Source organism: Eleutherodactylus coqui, chromosome 8 (genome assembly GCF_035609145.1).
Source record: "Eleutherodactylus coqui strain aEleCoq1 chromosome 8, aEleCoq1.hap1, whole genome shotgun sequence".
Lineage (NCBI taxonomy): Eukaryota > Metazoa > Chordata > Amphibia > Anura > Eleutherodactylidae > Eleutherodactylus > Eleutherodactylus coqui.
This window is the reverse complement of record NC_089844.1, coordinates 80,668,815-80,683,427: the sequence shown is the minus strand read 5'-3', so window position 1 is coordinate 80,683,427 and position 14,613 is coordinate 80,668,815.

Genomic DNA, 14,613 nt, shown 5'->3' with positions numbered 1-14,613 from the left:
ACCGGAACGTTAAATAACCCTGTCAAGGCCCTAACCAGAACAGGTCGTACCAAGAAGGAACAAGAACCAAGGATGTAAGCAGGAACAGAAGATCAGGATAAAGCATAAGTAGCTCACAGCTACAGCACACTTGAGATCAGTTGTCCCAGAGATACTGCAGGAGCAGCAGCCACGAGCCATCATAGGAGTACAACAATGTGGAAGCAATGGATAGCAGATCTGAGGAGCTATATAGTGGAGTGATTGGCAAACAGCCTCCAGCTGAATGGAGGAGTCAGGAGCTGTTAACTCCGGAGATGCTGAAGCAAAATAAATACAAACTCAGATAACAGACAAGGCAGAGCAGCAGACCTGTCTGCTATACCTAACAGTAATCATCAAATTATTCTACAAGTTACAAATGACATGGCAGTTCCATTATCTGAAATTTACATATAAAATTGCTAAATGCTAAAGTTGGTATTTATCTTATCTCGGGCTTGCACAGTCAACACATATTCACCGAGCCTCACCCACTAAACTGCTGACTTCTGTTTTTGACTGCTTTTAGGAGTCACAGTAATGAACCATAAATAACCCTGAAATAAAATGTGTAAAACACGATTACAGGTTACTCTTACACCCCAAATACCCCCAAACTGTACCAATATATTAATGTGTCTATATATATATATCATTGCAATTTTTACATATTCTATATAAGGGTGCCTTCAGACGACTGTATATCGGCCGGGTGCAGTGCACTGAGCTCCCGACCCCTCTCCGCCCCTCCCCACTATTTGCAATGGGAGGGGGCTAAGTTCCCGGACTTAGCTTTGCCCCATCCTGGCCCTCCCATTGCAAATAGTGGCGAGGGGCGGAGAGGGGGCGGGAGCTCAGTGCACTACTCCCAGCTCCTCCAGCCTCCTCCCCCTGCAGAGAGAGACGCCTTATTTCGGCACACGGACGATATACAGTCGTCTGAAGGCGCCCTAAACCTGTATACATATTCCTTTTACTATTTAACAGAGAGAAAAAAAAACATGTCAAACACTGAGCTGTGTGTAGTCTAATGCCCCCAACAGCAATATATGCAGGCATACCACACAGGAAACAAACCACTATAGACGCCATCCCTCAAACACCGAAAACCCTATCCCTGACGAGAGGCTGAGCGGAGCAAAAGCCAGCCTGTCCAGCTAAGGGGACCATAATTCTTTTAAGTGCATCATGCCACTTTTCAGGTATATTTTACAATTGCAATGCACCAATTAATTTGTTTCAATAAAGTCTTGTTGTGTGGTCACCAAATCCCAAAGACAACTTTAAGCAATAGCAAAGCAAGATAGCAAGATATAACATATGTGCTATTGCTAATTTAGAGGGGTCTTCAGTAAGCAGATCATCCACATATCCTAGGATACATACATAAGGTGTTAGGCTAATAGGCATACAGTACACAGATTGCACCAAATCTACAATATCCCCTCAAAAAATGCTCCACACATGGGCAAGAACACATCATATGCAACTGATCTGCACTGTAACTGTTACAGTGGGGACACAACAGAGAGTCCCGCAAGCCAATCTTATGTAAGAACTTTAGAGTTCGGTAAACCCTATGGAGCATGTAAATATGTGACAGCTGATGGGCCTCGCTAATTGATAGTTGTGGGGTTCTTTCCAAAACCTCCTGCCACTGTCCCTCCTCTATAGGTCCCAAGTCTGTCTCCCACTTCTCCTGCATGGACTACAATGCTGATTCATGCAATTTGCTAAGAAAATCTTGAAATAATTTGGACATTAAACCTCCTGAACTCTCTGCAGCACCTACGTATTGCAGCATTGTGTTATGCACCACAGTAAAAGTGGAGACCACAACCTTCTCACGTTCCCTACCCAAAGTATGTCTTAGTTGTAAATATTGGTAAAGCTGATTTTGTGATAAGCCAAATTCTGAGCATAGATCTGTGAGCTGTTTAAGTATCCCATCAAGAAGAATATGACTAAGACGGCTGATACCCTTAAACTTCCATCGTCCAAAACTTCTAACTTAGCCATGTACTGTAACAAGGCCATTTCCCAGATGGAAGTGAATTGGGTCAAGCCCTCCATTTTAAGAACTGATCGGGCCTTTGACCACACTCTATATATTTACTATAAACTAGTTTATTTATTAGAATGAAGTCAAAATTTGTGGGCCTCTAATGCCCCAAATAGAGTATAAAAATATGCAAAGCATCTCTCAACTTGTGTTTAAGTTCCGTATCTACCGACCCCTAAAGTGTTGTAACTGAGCATCCAAAGTAAGTGCCTGCGTCTGGTACCAGAAGACCACCCAGTCCCCAGTCCAGATCAGCTCCCGAAGTATACGGCTAATCTTATAAAATGGAATCAACACCGGGAGCACACCAACTTAGGCATCCAAATCATTGACAACGGTAGTTTTGACCAGTTCTCTTTCTTTCTGCCTTAAGAGTTGTAGTGGGAGATGTTAATGCAAACATTCAAAGTCCTTAAGCACCACCGACGTGTTACTCCTTATTGTAAAAGTGACCGCGGATCTTGGTGAATAGATATTATCTATTTTCATGGCAGTCTGGGTCAGTTGTAAGAGGATAACGTGCCCATTCAGAATAAATGACCTTCAGTTTTGATGAGTACAGCCTCCGTCTCACATAAACAATTCAATTTTCTCCACAGAGAGCGGCAGAATAAGTGTTCTTTACAGTCTATGGCCTCGGTCAGACGGGCGTTTTTTGCCGCGATTTGCGGATCGCATGACGGATGCGCATCCGCAAATCCCGTGACCGGGGCCGAAAAATCACCCGAAAAATCTGCAGCTAGCAGCGTTTTTGGTGAAAAGGCCCCGATTAAAGGAGCGCTGTCCAACCCATTGCAATTCAATGGAGCCGGCAATACAGCCGCCTCCATTGAAAGCAATGGGCTGCCGGCGAGCGCGGGATGAATTGTCGGGAAGGGCTTAAAAATATAAGCCCTTCCCTGAAAATCATCCTAAAATGTGTAAAAATAAAAAAAAAATATATATTTACCTTGTACCTGCAGCCGGAGTTCAGCCGCGACCGGCCGGCAGTTCTCCTGAACTGCTCTGTAATAGTATTCAGCAGCCAGGGATTTAAAATCCCCGCCTGCTGAATGGGCTACCTCTGATTGGTCACAGCCCTCACCAATCAGAGGCAGCTCTCACTCACCCATTCAGGAATTCATGAATGGGTGAGTGAGTGCTGCCTCTGATTGGCTCAGCGCAAGGACCAATGAGGGGCAGCTCTCAGCTATTGAATGACAGCTGAGAGCCGCCCCCATTGAAATGTCTAATTAGTCTAATGAGTCCCAGATGTGTTCTTTCCCCCGCAATTACGCAGTGTTTCACGCATCTCCAAGCCTATTGTGTATGCATTTGCGCATCCCCATTGACTTCTATGGGGACTTCTGGTGCACAAATGTGCAAGAAAATAGAGCACATCATCCCCATAAAATAAGACCTTTTCTTCCAGATCTGCGCAACAGAAACCCGCATGTGCTTATATAGGCACCACAAGGGGTTCGATAACAATTGCACATAATAGGTGAGACAACAGGCAGCATTGTCTTGTTCCCCCCATTTAATACAAAGGACTCAGATTTAACCCCATTATCCTGCACACAAGACCGCGGACCTTCATATAGTAGACAAATATACAAAATAAATGTATACCCAATACCAATTTTAGTTAAAACCGTGCATACATTAAATGACATTCAATGCTATCCAAAGCCTTAGCAGCATAGAGCGAACAGATGATGCGCTGCCCCGGATTATCTACTGGTATTTGCAGAATTAAATAAAGCCTCTGTACATTCAATGCTGTAAGTTTCACCAACATAAAGCTAGTTTTGGTCAGAGTGAATAAGCATCATCACTATGCTGGATAGGGAAATTATCAAAGGCTTTACTATTATTTTAACATAAACTGGGAGCAAAGATCTGGGTTTACATGAGTCCGGTATCAAAAGTTCTTTCCCCAGCTTTAGAAGCACAATAACTGCTTCTCTCAAAGATTGTGGCAATTGTCCTACTACAAGGCCATCCTGAAAAACTTTCAAAAGTTCCAGAAGTAGAATGTCCGCAAACTGCTTGAAGACCCTAACAGGCAGCCCTTCTAGGCCAGGTGATTTATTCGCATTATTGTAATGTTGATGTGGCACCCAAGGCGGCGGAGAGGGGGATTGGGTGATAGCAATGGCAGCAGCGGTGGCTCTAATACGTCCCCTGCTCCCAAACCGTGCTTGCGAGAAACGCTCCAGTGCTTAATGTTATTATCATGGGAGAATGATCTGACAGAACCCTGGGGAGATATTCGACATCTAGTACCTTAGGAAGTAGTAATATATTCACCAGGATTAGATCAATATGCAAAAGTATATTATGGGACATGGAGTGGCAAGAAAAAGCTTGAGTACGGGGATGTCTAATATGCCAGATATCTATTAATGAGCTTTCAGTAAGAACTTGGCCAAATCTAGTATGCGGGCTATCCTCTGAGGCATCATCCACAAACAGCTTATCCCAGTATGGATGAACCTGGTTCTTCAAATCTAGCATTATTTATGGGACATTAAGAAGCTGCTCCAGAAATGATAAGGTTCTATTAAATATTTAACTGGAACAAGGCTGTGTTATTAAAAGGGCAATTTGTACTCATTCTGTATATTGTACAATGTAAAGAAAATATAACGACCCTCTCCATCTATCTCTTTATGAAGACAGACAAACAGTGCATGTCTGGATATCTCCCTTATTTGCATATTACCCAGAGGAGCATGAATGGCCTTATAAGTCTCTTCACTCACCTTCTAGATGTTCTCCCTAAGGGGAAAAGCCTCTCACTAGCAAACCCAGAAGCCTACTGCACACTGATGAGGGGCAAACACCCCAAAACAGCTGTCTGTGCATGGAATCTGGCTTGGCTTTGTATTCCTAGTCATTGTTACAAGGCTTGTATACAGAGTCTAACATTGATTTGAAGGAATGCCGCGTTCCAATAGGTGGCGCTGCAAAGGTATTGTTCCATCTCCCTTATTTATTTAGGGGACAACACATGGATCTCTCCCGCGATCTGTTTACACCCAGGACCACGACGGTAACAAGAGGACATCCGCTACGATTAGAGGAAAGTAGGTTTCATCACCAACACAGAAAGGGGTTCTTTACTGTAAGAGCAGTTAGACTGTGGAACTCTCTACCGGAGGAAGTGGTGATGGCAAAATCCATAGAGGAGTTTAAAAGGGGACTTGATATCTTTCTGGAGAAGAAGGATATTACAGGATATAAATATTAGGTTAAGTGTCAATACTGGTATATAGGCAGGTAGGAACTATTAGGGGTTGATCCAGGGAACAGTCTGATTGCCATTAGGGAGTCGGGAAGGAATTTTTCCCCCAAAAGGGCTAATTGGCTTCTGGCCTTGGGGTTTTTTGCCTTCCTCTGGATCAACACAGTAGGATAGACAGGCTGGACTAGATGGACAATGTCTTCATTCGGCCTTACATACTATGTTACTATGTTATTTGCATTTTACTCAGAGGAGCATGAATGGCCTTTTTAGTCTCCTCACTCACTGCTCTCCTGCTGACCGATATCAAGATACTAGTGCCCCTTGAGTAACCAGAATATGTAGAATAAAAGGTAGAGTCAGGCCAAGATCATTCTAGTACACCAACAGTTTTATTAGTTAAATGGGTCTTCTGTAACTTCAGGATAGCAGGTAAATATGACTTTTAGTAGATTCATAAAGCTTAGCGCTTACTATGGTCTCCTATGCCACTAGCATTCCATGTAAAGAACTGTAGTTTATCTGATACAATGCTGCAGAAGGAAAATAACTAACAAGCAGCAAACCCCATGAATAATAATTATCCATCCCCGACTCCGTAAGCAAGCAATGCCTCAGAGGCAGTGAGCATACACATCCTAGATAGCATGGCAGTGAGGTGTGTATATATAACAAACATATTGAGATATTTGAGATATTTAAACAGCATGAACTCCTCCTTACCTCCCCCAACAAAATATGGAACAAACACCATAGTGTCTCACTACTTCTCTAGATATAGACGAGCGGGGGCTCAAGTCCTTCTTAAACTAACAAACGGGAGTCTGGTGTAGTGAGTGAACAGATATGAGCCAACAAAATGCCCAGCAGATCTTTTCCCTCACACACTGCGATTATAAAATAGTTATTCGGCCGAATATATTCACAACTTTGAAGAGTAAACCAATCAGCTAATTTAGTTTTGCAGACAATGTTCATTGTCTGTCGCTAATGAAGCCATAGGGTAAAGGCCCATTTAGACACTACGATTATCGCTCAAAAGCCATCTTTTGAGCGATAATCATTGTGTCTAACACGCAGACATCGTGCAGATTTTGTTAACGATGAGCCTAATCAGCGCTGAGCGCTGAGTTTTCAGCGGGATACCGCTGATACTATTGTTTTAGCTGGTATCTCACTCGGAGAACACAGCAGGAGTATGCAGAATACAGCACTCCAATGAAACTGCCATTTGAGCGATCATCTTGCCATGTAAATGCACACAACGATTATCTTTTGAGCGAATTTTGAGTGATAATTGTTGTATCTAAATGGGCCCTAACTTTCTTAGTGCTATTAAAGACATGAGCTTCTGTTTGCACCACAATTTGCAACCAAGCGGGGTAAGCATAGAATAAGGTAGCTGAAGAACTCGCACCCGTCGCGTGACATCCTGGAACTGCCTTCTTTTCTTCTGTTCCTCAGCAAAATGATTTGAAAAATGGCAATACAACTGTCCTGAAGTTCTCTGTCTCACCTCAGGATAGCATTATGATCTTTATAATGTAGAAGCCTAATAAGCATCGGCCTAGGTTGCGCTCCAGGTGGCAGTGGTTGAGTCTAGTGAGGATCCTATGAACTCCATTGCATATAATGCCGACAGTACATACACTCCAAATGTAGATTTCATGCCATGCTCAAAATAGTCTGTTGGACTATCCCCTTCCACCCACTCAGGTATACCCACCAGATGTACATTGTTTCTACATAGCCAGTTTTCCAAAGCGTTGGCTTTAAGCTGCAGTGCATGGAAAGCCTGGTCTTGTTTACTGGTGGTACTATGTAGAAGAGTTATTTTATTCTCTAATCCAGTAATATGACCATCGGCTGCTGAAACGTTTTCACATACCTTTTGCATGCCAGGCCGTATTCAGGCCTTCAGGCTACCCACTTGTAGTTACAATGATGATAATGTGGTCTTACAATGGATGACTGCCAGAAAACTATGTAGGTTTGAAATGAGTGGCTGCTGGCAGGACTGGCAAAGCAGCAGTGGTTCAGCACAGTGAAGGCTTGTGGCTTCTCATGTGAGACTATAGCAGAAGGGGTCTGTAGGTCAGCATCTTGTATCTGTTTGATCAGTGCTGGGGTTAAGCGGACATAACCTGCCAACCTGCTGGCTGCCTCTCTACACTCATCATTGAACCTTTAAATTGGATGTTGAGCTAGTGCTTCCAGCAGGAGTGTTGGCGCGATCTTGGATATCCTGCTTGGCTAACCCGGTTGTCTTCTTTTTGGTAATGGTTTAGAGCAGGTAAACAGGAAATCCAATGGGTCCCTGAGCCTACTTACAGTCCACAGAGTAGGCGAGTGTGCAACTCACAAAATAATATATCCGATAGCAGGAGAAATGGAGGGTATTGAGCAGAAACTCTCACGCTGTGCCTCTGGTTACATTGGCACCCAAGATCTTTGTTTATTGCATGTGACCAGATCCGTCTATCAGTGGCCTCTATTTAATAACACTGAACATGACACGGAAGACAAATGCATATTCATGTTCAATGCTATGAGCAGTATTTTCAATGGAGGCTATACATGGACTGGTCTGTTCAAATGTATCATGCAGTCGTGAAAAAGATGACTCGAAGAGGTTTTCTAGTTTCAACAATCAAAGCTTAAAGCAACCCTCCATTTTCAGAACAAAATTCAGCCTTGGGACTGGAGGGGGGTATATTACCTGCAGTTGATCTTCTCTGACATCCCTCTAATCTACTGGTTCCGTGTCCTAATCCTCCACAGTGCATTAGTAGTGTTAGACTACTAATGTACTATACCTACTCTCTGATAGGCCAGAGTAGATCTTGTGATCGGCACTGGCCAATCAGAGAGCAGTGCACAGTGTGCTTTAGGTAGTTAGAAAATTGATGCAGCCATCTTGGATGGTTGGAGACAGAGTTTGAAACTAGATGATCAGAAGAATGGCAGAGAAAACCAACTGCACATAATATAAATAAAAAATAAATCTTGCTATTTGTATAGCACTAACTTATTCCGCAGTCACTTATATATTACCCTCCACAAAGCTGGGTACTCATTCTACCAACCTCAGAAGGATGGAAGGCTGAGTCAACCTTGAGCCGGCTACCTGAACCATGCAGAGATTGAACTTGCAACCTTCAGGTCATGAGCGAGAGCTTAGGACTGCATTTCTGCTGCCTTAACACTCCTCTGATCCTCCTGTCCTGGGACAGAATTTTGGCCCACAACCAGATGGGCCCTTTAATCACAGTTTGTACATTTTTTCTTGGGGTGGTTTCACATCTGCAGCAGGAAATCTGCTTTCTTCCTTCAGTTCCATCTCTGGATGGAACCAAACAGCACTGGACGAACCCCATTGACTATAATGGGGCCTGCCCACTTTCTGGCAAGCTGCCTGGCTTTTGAAAGGAACAAAAAGCGCTGCATGCTCTTACCGGAGGTTCCAATGCAGATGTATAACTAGCCTAATATACAGTTCTTGGTGTACCAGTTCATCTTCATTTTCATGACCTCTGCTTGCAATTATTGAATGGGAACCTTCATCGTTTACTTACAGACAATGAATAATGCTCATGTAACAACCACACGGGGGCATGGCTTTTTACAGCATAGTTGGCAAAGTAAGGAATCATGAACCTGTCTGATCACATGACCAATACAGGTGTATAAAAAAATGCTTTCATTCAATGGCTGAAAGCAGTTCTTGAAAAGTGTGAAGAATGCACGCACAGAGTATATTACAAAACTGTATTACATCTAATTATCCAATGAATATCCGTTACTTGTTTCAAACTGGGTCTAATTAATTCATTACGCTTTTTCCTCGCATTTTTGAGTAGTTCGCTAGTTGGCGGACATGGCTCTTGCACCATGGAACTATGCAGAAGTCTTTCTATACAGCTGAATGGCACTGCTGTCTTATTTTCTTCATGCCTGATAAGATTTACAGCCTTGAGAACAGAATAGTGAACTATTAGGTTATTAAATCTGCCTTCCTGCAAGAGCCTATTGTATTCCTTCCAGCTAACAATGACCTTTACACAGGCAGTGTCAGGCTGCGGTTCTTTGAGCTGATCAGAGGAAATTAATGGGATGATCCACACACATCCATATTTAATCTAATTGTAATCGGTATTTCTATCTTTGTACCGTACACACAGGGGATATCATCAATAAGGTCTAGTGTCATTAGTGAATCATCCCAGAAGACATAGACTTTAAGAGCCTTTACTGTAGCCTGATGATTGGGCAAGAATGTTCATTTGCCCAATAGTTGGGGAATGCAAATATGCAAAAGCTCATTCGTGGCTGATTGTGTCTTTTATGAAAGCATAAAAACGCTCAGCTGCACCTCTTCCCACGGGGAAATGGAGAGAAGTTCAGCCGACCATTTATAGCTTTTATTGGATGAACGATTGTATTAAGGACTGTCTGTCCTCATGTAAGCGGCTGCCCTAAAGGGTTAACTGGTTACTATAGCACAAACTGAGCAGTTGTTGTTGGAAGTGCTGCTGGTGGAGTATAATGTGGGATACATATCAGAGTGTAAGAAGAGCTCGGTATACTAGTGCTGCTACTGACTGGTTGGAGACTGGTTGAAACTCAAGTGACAAACTGTAAGTGAGATCGGCTCCAAAATGGGTAATAAGCGTGCATGCTGATAGAGACTCACAACAGCCCTGTTGTTCAAATTAATTTAAGGGACATTGCTCACTAGTAACGGACAGAGAACCAAATACAAAACACTAATGTTAGCACTTGGAATAAAGACGCTGTGTTTAGTCATATCGTGGTGATGGTAGTACTAGTGAAGTATCTACCTTGCTCAGAGCAAACACGAAATGAAAAAGTAATCCTGTGCTCATAAGGAGTAGGTAAAGAAAGGTTTGAAAAGGGAAACCTACTTAAGGGGGAGGTGTTATGTCATCGAGACCCCCCCTTGCTCAGAAGGACTGAACTGTATTCCAGTGTCATAAAACTAAAGGTCCTTTTACATGCAAAGGTAATCTTTCAAATGACTGAAAGAGTGAAAGAATTAGCGATCTATTTGCATTTAGTGATTTACTTGCATAAAGTGTTAATGGCCATTAAGGGCCTTTAACACATCATCTTCATTTGCATGTAAAAGGGCATGCACGAGTTGTTTGCAATTGTTTGCATTAAAAGCAATGCAAGTTATTCCAAGGGAATTCCCAAAGAAAAGACATGCTGTGATTTTTTTTCCTGCGCCGTGATGAGGGGAAAAAAAAATGCTCCTGTGTATGATCCCATTCAAAAGAATGGGGTTCATATTCTTGCGAGATTTGTGCATCTTGGAACGTAAAAATCTCACACGATTTTCTTGGCTGTGTAAAAACGGCCTAACACTGCTGTTATTTATGTTTCTTAAATTTGTAACCATTTAGTGACCACCACATTGCCTTTTTATGTCGTGGCTTTGTGGGCACTAATCCTCAGGGCCGTAAAAACATGCTTGCCCTGAGGATTAAAGCCACAGAACCTGTGGATATGAAAGCTCCCTGCTGTCGGCTGCTGGAGGTAGCCGACAACCTGGAGCTGTCATGGGAGGCCCCCAGTCATGTGATTGCTGTTATCCGATGGATAAAAGTATAAAAAAAAGTTAAATAAAGTTAAAGATTTAGCTTTCCTCATGGATTGGATCTATGAAGGGAGCTGAAAGTGCTCACCTCCATCCTCTGTGATGTCCTGCAACGTTCTGGTCCATCCAGGACGTTATGTTGCCTTCTGCGCATGCGTGCCACATGTAAACGTTGGGAGCGTGCACAGAAAGGCTCGCAAACATGGGAAATTTAAAATGGCATGTATAGCCGAGAGCAGAGGGATATCACTGGGGACCTCTGTATGCGGTTTCTGGTCACAAGATTGCCGTTATCCAATGAAGAACGGCAATCATGTAGGGTAAAAAAAAAGTAAAAAAAAAAAAAAAGAGATAAGGAAGTGTGTTTCATCTCCCCTCATATCCATGAGGGGAGATGGAATTACGTACCTAAGGGCTCCGGATTTATTGCAAAACTTAACCCGCCCTCTGCACATGTGCCCGTTGCCAAAATGGCGGATGCATGCACAAAAGCCATGGATTGCCAGAGTAATTTAAAATCTCCCTGCTCCTGGCTACAAAATGTAGCTGAGAGTCTGGAGATTTCACTGGGGAAGGCGGGGCCACGGTACACGATCCTTGGATTTGTGATCGCTGCTATCTAATGGATAACGGCAATCCTTGAGGGGAGGTGAAATTACTTAATTAACGCCTCCAGCGATGTCCCCTGACGGGATCTTTATCCAAAGACTTTTCCCCAACTTTGGCATATGCGCCCCTCAGCAGAATGGCAGACGTAAGGGCAGAAGTTGGGAACGGCCCAGGAAATTTAAAATCTCCTTGCTCCTGGCTACTAAAGAAAGCCAAGATCCTGAAGCAGTGACCCCGGGCCGCAGTGAGTGGTCCCTGGTCACGGGATTGCCATTAACCAACGAATAATGGCAATCACGTAAAAGTTTTTAAAAAAAGTTGAAGTTTAATGCTCCTTTAGGTTTGGGCACGGATATAATATTAGAGCCACAATAGGTATGTTTCTGAACATGGGAAAATCAGGGGTATCCATTTTGGGGTGAAAGTCTTAATTCACATGTGTGCTGTACAAAAAAAACCTGTTTTTAAAATGACATAATTTACCAAAAAATGGAAATCATAATTTTTTCCATCAGGTTTGGTTAGATTCATTCAAAAATTGTGTGGTCAAAATACACAGTACACCCCTAGATGAATTCATTCAGGGTCTAGTTTTCAAAATCGGCTCATTTGTGGGGGATCTTCATCGTTTTGGCCGCTCAAGGGCTCTACAAGTGAGCAATGGGGCCTAAAACGCCTTTAAGCAAAATGTCTGTTCTGAAAGCCACCGGCTGCTCCTTTTGGTTTGGGCCCCGTTGTGCATACGGACATAAGGTTAGGGCCACAATGGGTATGTTTCTGAACACAGGACAAACAGGGGTATTCATTTTGGGGTGCAAATCCTCATTTTCATGTGCACTAAAGGGAAAAAAACTGACTTTAAAATGACATGTTTGTAAAAATATGAAATTTTATTTTTTAACCTCTAAATTGCATTAACTCCTGAAATAAGCTGTGAGGTCAAAATACTCCTGACCCCCCCTTAGTGAATATAATAAGGGGTGTAGTTTTTAAAATGGGGTAATTTGTGGGGGTATCTATCATTTTGACACCTATGAGCCTTTGCAATCTTGGCTTGGTGCAGGAAAACAAAGTGTTCCTCAAAATGTTAATAATTAATGTTAAATTTGTACATCTCCTAAATGGTTAAAAAAACAACTTTCTAATGTGAATTCAGAACAAAGTAAACAGATGGAAATATATATCTTAAAAATGTCTACGGTATGTTTGCACATATGGGAGATATTGCGGATTCACAGAGGCAGTAATAGTCTATATTATAATTGATTGGCCCTTCACAGAATAGACTTGCTAAAAGATATTCTTTATTGATTCAATTTAAAACCGTATAGACGTGGGGCACATGTAATGCCAGAGGGGGAGATATACGTCAGGTATGTATACCCACTCCTGAGGCAGAAAACATATAACTAATACTCAGACAAACTCACATTGAACATGAACGTTATAGCCACAATGTTCAAATGGCAGATACGGAGTATGTAGCAGTCATTGCTGTTCATAGGTAATTGCCATCCAATAAGGGATACATATAAATCCTCAAAGACTGCCCTCCTAAGTAATGCCTACATGGCTATGTGAGATATTGCAGTTGAAAATGTGAAAAAAACATTTTTTTCAAAATCTTCCCAATTTTGGCACTTTTAATAAATATACACAAATTCTATCAGTCTATTTTTACTACTTTAGGTTTCAGTCAAACAGGCATTTTATGTGCGAATTTATGTGCGCAAAAACACATGCGAAAAAAATTTATGTGACCGAAGCAGGCATCATGCTGAAAAAAATGCACCTGGCAGCGTTTATGCACACATATCCCCTGCTGTCACATCCAGGGGTTTCACCTTTGGTCGATGGGGCCGGTGGCAGCTGTGGCGGCCCCATTGGCATACAGAGAAGGTTGCGATCCTCTGGCACAACTGTGACAGCTGTGGCAGCTGTGGCATAGGAGCGCGATGTTCTTCCACTGAATTCAATGGAGCCGGCTCTACAGCAATGGGCTGCCAGCAAGCCCTGCAGTGATTTTCGCAGAAGAGCTTTAAATATAAGCCCTTCCCTGAAAAATCATCTCTAAAATGTGTAAAAAATAAAAATATATATATACTCACCTCATTGCCGCGCCTCCGTGGCTAAGGCGCATCCACCCGGGTCTTCTCCCTGAACTCTGTGCCAGCTGTGCCAGAGGATCACAATCTTCACTGTATGTTCTCAATGGGGTCAGTGCTGCTGCTGCTACTGGCCCCATTGAGCACAGGGTGAAACCCCTGGATGTGACAGCATACAGGGGATTCACATTCAAAAAAGAAGGATGCCGCAGTTACTTGCGTTTTAAAATCCACTGCCCTATATTTACCGCTGCGCTTTTTTGTGCACAGGTAAATATCGGACATATGACCACTGCCATTGAAAAGTATTGGTTCTTAATACATCGCAAATGCAAGTAACATGCGCACATAAAAACGCCTATCTGACTGAGCCCTAAATGAAGTACAATATGTGGCAAAACTACAATTTCAGAATCACTTGGATATGCAAAACCTTAACGGAGTTATTTTATGTTAAATTGACACATGTCAGATTTCCAAAATTTGGCTTTGTCACTAAGACACAAACAGGCTTCTTCACTAAGGGGTTAAATAAAGTTTGTATATTTTTGGTAATTGTATTTTATCCTGAAACCTGCAATGCACACTCCTAATAGAAATACTCTGTAAATGACAATAACCAAACACCCATCCACTTGCTTTGTCGATTGGTGTTTGTTACAAAGATCTGATTCTCAGGCTGTGTAAAAGGACCTTTAGTGGCAAAAAAGGCTCCAAACTATTTTGCTTGATCGTTTTAGGACCTATTCTATGTATCTGAATTAATTCTGACTAATCACAGCATAGTAACATAGTATGTAGATTCATCAATTAAAATATTCATACAAAGATAAACATGTATTCATACAAATGTACATACTACATTAAGGAAAGGAATTAACAAGTAATATGTCACCCATGTCCACAAATATGAAATTCCTTCAATGAAGGCCATATAGTAATTATCAGAGTGCCTGGACCTCATGTT